Source organism: Mustela nivalis (genome assembly GCF_964662115.1).
Source record: "Mustela nivalis genome assembly, chromosome: 9".
NCBI lineage: Eukaryota > Metazoa > Chordata > Mammalia > Carnivora > Mustelidae > Mustela > Mustela nivalis.
The window spans coordinates 33,155,863-33,166,326 of NC_139028.1; the positions used below are offsets into that span (position 1 = coordinate 33,155,863).

The 10,464-nt window shown below is 44.2% G+C and overlaps 1 long non-coding RNA gene across 1 annotated transcript; it reads right to left on the reverse strand.

Moving 5' to 3' along the window:
- Nucleotides 1–6,324: 6,324 nt before the first annotated feature.
- On the reverse strand, nucleotides 6,325–8,413 carry LOC309841139. The gene is made up of 2 exons (XR_014298973.1): nucleotides 7,916–8,413; nucleotides 6,325–7,520 (listed from the first exon to the last, which is right to left on the reverse strand). It is a non-coding gene; the product is annotated as an uncharacterized lncRNA (long non-coding RNA).
- Between the last annotated feature and the right edge of the window lie 2,051 nt (nucleotides 8,414–10,464).

Here is a 10,464-nt window from a genome sequence, read left to right on the forward strand (position 1 = left end):
CCTTGCTCACAAAGGCCCCAGTGAGAATGCAGACCAACACATCACAGGGGCTCTGGGCAGGTCAGACTTGACGCCTAACATGACCCCATTGGCAGCTGAAGTCTGATAAAGACGTGATTGAACTGGGAATTTCTTCCTGACAGTTTAACTGATAGCTATAATTAGGAGGCCTGCACTGAGGGTATGGAGATACATAGACTCCATTGTAGGGAGGCTAAGTGCTAGAAAGGTCAAGGCCAAACTATGGTATGAAAGAAGCTCAAAGCTTTCTAATATGAAGGGGGAGTGAGTCTGTAAGGAAATGGGTTTACTGACCATGACTAAACATACCCATTTCCTGTCAGTTCCTGGACTCAGCATTGTCATCAATGGTAGGTCTTTGTAGTGGAGCTTTGACCCTCAAGTTGTGCCTTCAGAGACTAGCTCTATAAAGGTGGTGCAAAGAAGATGTACTTTTCAGATTGAGAGGTTATATGAGGCAGATCCCAGAAAGCAACGGGCTTTCTTTTCTTCTCCTAGAACACTCTCCCACATGAATAATAATATTGATGATGATAACAATAACCAAAACACGCCTGTAGATTTTGAACGTTAAATTTAATAAATATGTGTCATGTCTGTTTATGTTTCATTGTCAAAATGATGATTAATGAAAGTGGCTTTAGGCCCAAAACACTTCTGAGATTTTTTTAGGCCTTTTTCTTAGAAGCAAGAAGTCACAGTGTGCCAGCCATACTAAGATCCAACTTACAATGATCAAAAATAAAGTGAGTAATGGCAATAATGTCCTCATAAAGGAAAACAACAGCTCACAATTTGGACAGAAACTGAGGGAGTTGGGGAACCTCCTAAACCATGTAGCGGTTAGAGGCTGGACTTGAAAATATTCTTACCTGTTCTCGTTACTAATGAATTCATTTCCTGGTGAAGTTGGTAAAAAAAAAAAAAAAAAAAAAAAAGACATCTTGAAGGAGATTGATTAATCAAAGAATTAGATAATCCCAGGATCGGCAGGGATTTGGGAGGCTACAGTGTCCAGAACTTACATTGTGTCTCCACAGTTCCTGCCACGTAGCTGACCCTCAGCTGAGGATCCTGGTGACTGGAAGCCCTTCCTATTTGTAGCCTATTTCAGTTTGGGCAGCCAAACAAAACTCTTCCCAATATTGTTTCTCTCCACCTCTCAATGATCAGTCCCACTGTGTGTCCCTTAGGGTTCCATAGAACATGGCCACATCCCTGCTCTGTAGAAACTAGGCCCAGCTGCATGATTTGCAGGGTCCATGCAAAATGAAAATGTGGGACCCCTTGTTAAGAAATATTGGTAACAAGGTGAGAATTTCAAGATGGTAGCAGCAGTGCATTAAGGCAAGTCCAGAGCCTTTTTAAATGTAGGCCTCCATGGCTGCTCAGCTAACCACACTTCATGAAACTGTTTTTGAAAGGCTGCACTTGGTAGAAGGTAAATAGGAAAGAACTTAATTTTTCCTCCACTCCTTTCTTAATTCCTTCTTCCTTCCTGAAGATTCTATAGAATGTTCTGGTCATTTTCAGATATTAAAAAGCTAGTATAGTCTTTTACCAAACGCCAAACTCTCTTTTGACAAACTACCTTTGTCCTCACCTCTCAAAGCCTGCGTGGGGCTGGGAGGCCTGCCAAGACTGCTTCTCTTTGCCTCCCCCACTCTGGCCTATGCATCCTTCTTGTTCTTCATGTTGCCCCTGCCTATTTCGGGGAAAGAGGTGGGCAAGAGAGGCCTCCCAACTTGACAGGTGCAGGTGTGACCTGGCACAAGTATCCTTGGTGTTGAGAACCCAAGTACTTCTTCTTTTTTGCAAAGGGACTTTACCACGTTCCTCTGAGCTCCTCACACTGGGGACTTTCCACAGCAGTTTTCAGATGGGATTGTTGCCTCTCTTGGCTGGATGCTTAGGACATTCTACCTGCCCAGGACAATCTTCTTCTTCTGGGGTCACCCACCCTCACCCCTCCCCACTTCAGTGGCCCCTTGGATAGAGTTCTTCAAACTAGTTCATGGCTAGGCTTTCCCTTAGGGGCCATATTTGGACCTTGGGAAACACATATTTTTGTCTGGCTTTTGGCACAGTGCACTTTGATAGAGCTTTCTCTTCCTTCTGTCGACAGAGCCTCACCCACCCCCACGCCCTAGCCTCTTTCTTCCAGACTTTCTTCCAAATGTGAGTTAGATACCAGCTCCACAATCCTCCCTCAATCCAAGGGACACATGTCAAACATGCTAGGAGGTTCTTTGAAGCTCCTCTTAGTTGGCCTGAACTGTGGAGAGCTTTAGCACACAGCTTTTTCCTAGAGAAACTTCATATTACTGTGCCTCTTAATGGATTCCTAATCTTTCCTGTCATTTGGAGGTGGGTGATGGGCTAATGCATGCCAAGAACCTGGCTTTAAATGTGGAGTGTTGACACCTATTGCATGTGGTGTGAGGTTTCGACAGAAACTGAGATGATAAGAGACGTTCCACTTTAACATCCTGTTACACAGCGAAGTGCTGTGAAACACTTGAGGATAACCTAACTATGGCTAAGGATTGAGTGTGTCCCCCCAGATTCATATGCTGAAACCCCAACCCCCAATAAGACCATATTTGGAGATGGGGCTTTTATAGAGGTAATTAAGGTCAAATGAGATAATAAGGATGGGAACCTGATCCAATAGGATTAGTGTCCTTATAAGAAGAGAACTGAGAGCTCTTTCTCTCTCTTTGTGAGGACACATCTAGAAGGCAGCCATCTGCAAACCAGGAAGAGAGCCCTCACTGGGACCTAAATGGGCACCATGCTCTTGGACGTCCAGCCTCCAGAACTATGAGAAAATACATGTCTGTTATAGAAGATACCCAGATGATGGTTTTTTTGTGAGGATGGCCCAAGAAGATAATACTCTGTACTGTCTTGAGTGCTATCTTTGTAATTTGGGCATATTTTGTTCCTTAGATCTTTCTCAGGAAAGCCACATCTCACTGCTCACTTCTCTGAATGGGCTCCAGTTTGTTTGCATAGCCGAGTGACATCTTTCACAGCAACTGGCCTCTAGCAGAAGATAAAAATGTGTTTAATCACCTCACCCTTGAAACCTCTTTAAGCACTTTTTAAATATAAATATGTGATATGAGAGAAGAAGAGATAATGGTGATATATCTAGGCTTGTTCTCTTAACATTATTTAGATGGTGGTTTTTGACTCATTTATTTATTGTCTTATTTTCTCTCTTGTATCCTTGCTACATTTTTTTAATGCAATTGCAGAACTTACATTTACAACTTTTTTTTCTTCTTTTTTTTTTTTTTTTAGATTTTACTTATTTTGATGGAGAGAGAGAGAGCAAGCACAAGCAGGGGAAGCAGCATGCAGAGGGAGAAGGAGAAGCAGACTTCCCGCTGAGCAGGGAGACCCACATGGGGCTCTATCCCCAAGACCCTGAGATCGTGACCTGAGCTGAAGGCAGCCAAGTGACCCACTGAACCACCCAGGTGTCCCTATTTACAACTCTTTTAGTTAAATTTCTTTCAGATTCAGTCCTTTGTTCCAACATTCATTGATTTATTCAAAATTGTTTATTGATCTTAAAGTATCTCCTCACACAATACCTATTCATTGCAAAGGGAAAATAGTAATTTTACAATAGAAAACCTGGCAGACACCACCTTAATTAAATGATCACCATCAGCATTGCAGGGGTAAGTCACATAAACAATCAAGTACCTCATGATAGGATGCATGGAGAAGAACAATGCGTCACTCTGTGGTCTTCTTGCCAAAAATACATAACCTCCATCTAACCTTGAGAAACATTCTATAAAATAACTGATCAGGAGTCTTCAAAAGTATGAAAGTCATGAAAGACAAAACGGGACTGAGGAACATCTCAGGTTGTAGGAGACGAAGGAGACATTACAGCTAAATGCAACATAGGATGAGGTGAGGAAAAGGACCCTGCGGGTTTGATGCTGACACTGATGTCAGTGTGTGTTTTCCACACCACCATGCAATTAACTCAGTTCTGACATTATCTACCTTGAGAGAGCATAAGATCCCACAGGTTAAGGGCCCAGTCTCACAAGGCACCCAGCCCTGCCACCCACCCAACTTCAGATCTTCAGATGTCAATTAAAAGTCCAAGTTGTGGGGCGCCTGGGTGGCTCGGTGGGTTAAGCCTCTGCCTTCGGCTCAGGTCAAGATCCCAGGGTCCTGGGATTGAGCCCCACATCGGGCTCTCTGCTCAGCAGGACGCCTGCTTCCCTTTCTCTCTCTCTGCCTGCCTCTCTGCCTACTTGTGATCTCTCTCTCTGTCAAACAAATAAATAAAATCTTTAAAAAATAAAATAAAATAGAATAAAAGTCCAAGTTGTGACCTGTGTTTCTGACAGTTGGGCAATAGTTTAGAGGTTCCCAGGACCCTCCTATGGTTCCATTAGTTTGCTAGAGTGGCTCACAAAACTCAGAGAAACATTTGCTTACATTTAGCAGTTTATTATAAAAGACCATAACTTAGAAACAACCAAATGCATAGATGTATAGGGCAAGGTATGGGGGAGCGGTATGGGGGTTCCAGGCCCTCTCCAGGCAGCCACTCTCCCAGCACCTCCAAGTTCACCACCCTTTGGTTTTTATAGAGGCTTCACTACATAGGCACAAATGATTAAATCATTGGCCATTGGTGACCAAACTCAATTTCTGCCCCTTTTTCCCTCCCTGGAGTTGAGGGGCAGGGACTCAAATTTCCAACCCTCTAACCACAGAGCAACCAGTCTCCATCCTTTGTGACCTCCTCCTTTGCAAAGGCCGTCTTATAAACATAACAAAAGGCATTTCTACTGTTTTCATCAGAGGAAATTCCATGGATTTTAGGAGCTCTGTACCAGGGATGGGGATGAAGACCAAGTGTATGTTTCATATTATAAAGCACAACCTCCCAGTGGGAAAATTAGTAAAATTCAAATGAGATCTGTAGGTTACTTAAAAGTCCTGGGTCAATGATATCTTGTTTTCAATAATTTTACTATGATTTTATAAGATATTAACATAAGAGGAAGACGGGTGAAAGATACATGGGAACTTTGTACTGTTTTTGAAACTTTGAGTTTATCATTTCAAACTAAAAGGTTAAGCAATAAATTTACTGTCTATTCTACACCATTCTCTAAGCTGAGGAGACGTAGTGAAGAAGACAAAGACTCTGCCCTCGGAGGCTTAGAGTTTGGTCCACAATGGGATGAGTATGCATGGATTTTTAGTAGGACATTAGGTTGAGACAGGCTTTTGTGTACAGTGCAATGAAGAGCACATTAGAAGATCAGAGAAAGTGGAAAGTAACATCTAAGCTGAGACCTGGAGTTTGGGTAAAAGTTACCCAAATAGAAGAAGGGCCTATGGAAGGGAGATGTGGGGAATCATCAAGTCCTGTGTGCACTGCTGGGCAGGAAGGGTTGGAAGTGTGTGCGACCTGGGCAAAGCCAGGGAGGGTGTTCATGACAGTGAACAGTGACATTGGAGCAGAAAGTGGGGCCAATTCATGAGAGGTTTCCTGATGCCCTGCTGAGGATCTGGGAACAGGAAGCCATTGAGGAATTTCAAATGGGGCTTTGAAGTGAGAGTTAAGATTTAGGGAAAGCACTCTGGCTGTTGAGTGACTGACTAACCCAAGACCAGAAGAGGCTGGGACGCTAGCCGGGTTCGGGGACTGTGGCCTGAACGGATATGGAGATCAGCATACGATTCAGCATCTTTGTGAATTCCATTTCTCCCTCCAGAAGAGGAAAGGAATTATGTGAGTGCCCACTATGAGCTGGACAATTTATTCACATCCCTCACTTACCATGCCTATAAAAAGTGTACGTGCGTGATCCAGCTGTCCTCATCTTATTCGTGGGTAACTGAGGCTTTGTAAACATCAGTGGTTGGCCTCTAGTCAGGGAGGAGTAAACAAATGACAAAGCCAATATCAAGCCCAGGCCTGCACGACCCCAGCTCTTCCTCTCTTTATGGTAACACATTACACAGAACCGGATGAACCATCAATCCCTGTCAGCATCACGTCTCCATCTCTGGCAAACCTAGAGCAAAGGAATCTCTGCCAGCACCCACTTTCGGTCAGCCACATGATACACACACACAAAGAGCAGGCAGCTGTTACTCCTCTGGGACACCTCCGTTCCCCTGCAGAAGGAGCTGGGCACACACAGGCCACATGGGGTGAGTTCTCCTTCACAGCAGGGTCAGAGCACCGGACCCCCACGTCCCACAGCCACTCTGCACTCAGGCTTCCAAATGGGCCAAATGTTTATATATTGCTCCAGTTTGAGATTTATTGAATGATTTTACATTATTTCTTATTTAGATTTGTGCAATTTTTCTTTTTCACACTCGGCTTTGTTTCATGTTCAACTTGAATCTGGGTTCAAAGTATTTCACAAGATGATCTTGGATAATATACCAAAGAGATCAAGAAAATCAAGGATATTCAAAAAAAATTCAGCCTTAAATAATACAATTTCATGTCATGGTTCAGTCTACAAAAAATTCTCATGTTGCCTCTCTTCTCTGCATGGGGTCATCATTATATCTCCTCGGCTTTTTAAGGTGAGGTTCTGGATGTCTAGCCTCAAGACCTGGTCTTTGAGTCCTGATGCCTTATTTCCCCCTTACTCTCCTTGAAACCTCTCCTCTCATGCTACATCATCTTCTAGTTCTTTTCATTTCTTTTGGTCCGTGGCTGTCCCTCACCACACAGGTGCCCACCATGGCTCCCTTCCACTGACCCTCGGAAAGAAACACACTTCTCATGGAACAATTTCAGTCCAAACTTTGGGAATCTACTCAGGTCCCCGAGCCTGTGGTGGATATAGTGCAGGTAGTTTGGGTTCTAAACAGCACAATGATAGTTCTTGTCAATTTAGTTCTCATGAGAAAATGGGCTTCTGCCCCTCCCCAGCCCCAGTTGCAAAGAACAATAACAGAACAAAAATCCTCTGTGGGAGTTCTTTCAGGAAAAAGCCACTTAACAAGAGAACACCTTAAGGAGCATTTTAGTTTTCAAAATGGAGGTGTTTAATATCTAGAAGCACCGTCATTTCTTATGTTGCCAGATTCTTTGGGTTATTTCTGCAAGACCTCAATGCTGAGGTGGTTGTTATGAGTTGTTAGGGCAATCCTATGGGTACATGGCAAAGGAAGATTTTATACAACAGTCTGAGCAGGTCCTAGGCAAGAAGAGAAATCTGCTTTAACCGAAAGGAAAAGATTTCTAACGGCCAAAAATTTAGGTGCCGTGCTAGCAGGGGTGAAAGATTTTGTGCGGGAGGCCCCTGCCTCCCGAGCATTTCTGTTTTGTTCTTATGTGATACAGACTTCAGAATTTTCTATCCCTTCCATGTAGCTTGTGCCAAATACTATAAAGAGTACACGGGGGGTTGGAGACTTGCCCCGGCATCGCTCTCAGAACAAACAGTTGAGCAATTGTCTTCAGCAGTGGTGACCATTTCCTGTAGGAAAATAGAAGAGGAGTGGGATCAAGTGGGCAGCCTGCAGATCCTTCAGCACGGGCTTGAGTGCTGGGTTTGTCAGGGAGCCCTCAGCACAAAGCTGGTGCCCAGTGCTGACTTCCTCACGGATAAGTCCGCAATGGGAAAGAATCAAACAAGGATTCTACCTCTCCAACAAGCAAAAACATGAACAGGGAGAATATCACCAGTTTGTACAAGCATTTTCCCCAAGATCCCAGTGCCTTCTTGTCCCCAAAAAGCTGGGGTGCCTTACAAAGCTGCTGTTTTCCAGGAAACAGATGGTATTTTCATTTCTCTATCCTTATTTATTCAATAAAGATCTGGGAGAGAGAGTAAAAGTAGATAAATGTTATAGGCTTTAGCATCAAACACACCTGGTTCCCTTCCTGGCTCTCTCACTTGCTGGCCACGTAACCTTGTGGATATCCTTTAATAATGTCGAGCCTCTTCTTTTCTCATAAAGCAGAGATAGCACAGATTAACTCAAAAGATTGCAGTGTAGACACTGGGGTCATGTGGGTCCTGTGCTCCTCACTGTCACTCAGGGGCCCAGGCTGACTAAGCAGTCACCACCTCGATGGGGCCAGTTGGCTAGCAGAAAGAAAAAGAGAGCTCGGAGGGGTTTCATGAGCCTTTCATTAGCAGGCTAGGTGGGTAACACGGCCATTGGCTTCTGATTGGCTGGAACTGGTCACACGGTGCCACCCACCACAAAGGGCCTGGGAAGTGCAATTCCCGCAAGTGCCAGGAAGGCAGAGAGCCGGAAATACTTGGCAATTAGTGCAATGTGTGAAGTACCTAGCACTATGACTGGCATGTTCCAAACACTCCAACCACGCTAGCTGTATTTGAGTTTGGATCCGTTACATATAAAATCTTGTTTATGTATTACTTTAGTATATTCACAAGTGTTAATGGCTGATAATTAATGTTAGTTAATGATAATTATTATGATAATTAATTAATGTTAATTAACGTAGGATGTTCTTCCTTTCAGAAGTACCTACAGTTTAATAGAAGACATGATATTACAATTCAAGAAATGAATCTTGCTGGGAGCTCATGGTGGAAGGATTCAGATTTCCTGGAAGAGGATGGATCTGGACCAGAGTGAGATGTTTGGGGAGCATCTTAGTCACAAGCAGCTGGGGTTGATTTTCATGGTGCTGCACAGAGCACCTGAGTTCTCTGCTTTGGGTCAGGGAATGATTTACCATTCACACATTTGTTCATTTATTCATTTACTTTCTCATCAAATGTTTATTGAATGCTTATATGTGCTGGGCACCCAGAATATGTCATTGAAGAAAGCATAGACGCTGCCTTCATGAGCTTGTACTCAGTAGGAGACACTGCAGGACCACAGCCACAATGAGCACGTATATAGCAAGTAGATGGGGAGATCTGTTCTCCACAAAGGAAGCCAAGTAAGGAGTGTCTGGCATCCAGAGCTGCAGAGGGCAGAATATGTTGCCCTTTTATCTGGGGTCGTCAGAAAAGGACCCGAGGGAGCAGGCTCCATGAAGACGCAGGAGAAGAGCATTCCACGTAAGGATCAGCCTCCATGGCTCTGAGGGGAGAACCTTTTGGGCCCACCTGAGGAGAGAGCGGATGGTGTAACAAACAAGACCAGGGGACTGGGGCACGGGGCTTTCGTCTTGCTTCTGGGGCTGATCTGCAACAGTTCCAGGAGCGCCCTGATTGTGACGATGGGCTGGCTGGGAACTAAACTGCCTTGATTTGGATCACTGCTTTGCCCCTTACTAATGAGATGAGCTGGGCAAGGACCTTAACCTTCCTAAGCATCTGTTTCACCATCTGCCAGTAGGGAACAAACCTCAGGCTCCCTGCCCTTTCTGGGACAATGAAGTGGACTGATTCACATGGAGTATTGAAATCAAGGCCTGATGTCCTGTGAGCCCTCTTTGATGGTAGCTGTTTTTACTAGAGCAAGTTGCTTCCTTTCCTGGGGTTCGGTAGCATCATCTGGAGAGATGGTCTCTCTAGGCTCTCAACTCACAGATTCTTTGGAAATCTGATGCTAATTTACATGTTCTTCTTTGGACTATTTGCATGCCATGTGTTCCAGTCTCACAGATTTTTTTTTTTTTCCATAATCTGCCCCCATCACTATCCTTTTATTGGACTTAGTTTCTTTCCAGTGATGTTGAGTATGGGGTCCTCCATTTGTTTTTGCCAGAAGCCCCTTCTCTCTGCCTCCCTGGTGGGCTATATTCCTTCCGAGAACTTTACATACTTCAATACACTTAGCTGATTAAAAACATTCTTTCCATAAACATCAATACACTGGCAAGGATTTTGGAGGAAAAACTTAAAAAAAAAATGAAATTTCAGGCTGTTTTCTGTTTGGAAACTAAGCATCTGGGAAAGATGCCATTTTAACTAAGGGTATGTCAAGTCACAGGTCCACTCCACAACATCGTCCCAGATGCCGACACAACATTGAACGTGTGCCCTAGCCATAATGTCCATACAGTAGTGCCTTTGAAAATCTCTCCTCTCTCTCTAGAACTCATGGTGCACTGTGTGCCCTGTCAGTGCTGGTGACCAGCTGGTGCTCATTCTAGAACAGGGGGTTTTAGGATGAAAACTGAAGCCAGAAACACCCACTCTGAGACATAAACCTCTGTTTGTAGCCTTCAAGGTCACAGAGTGAGTGAATGCACTAGGTACCAGTGATGCTGGACTTGCCTTCCCCGGAGGTGGTCAATTCCAAAAGCAGTCAGAGTGAAAAGGCGAAGACATGCAGTTAGATCAGAAAGCCCAGACAGAGTGCCAGCATCACCATCTATGAGCTGCGTGAGCTGGGTCTTTTATTTCTCATCTATAAAACATGAGTACATAGCTTTGGGGTTTTTTGTTTGCCCAATGCAGGGCTCCATCCCATAACCCTGAGATCACG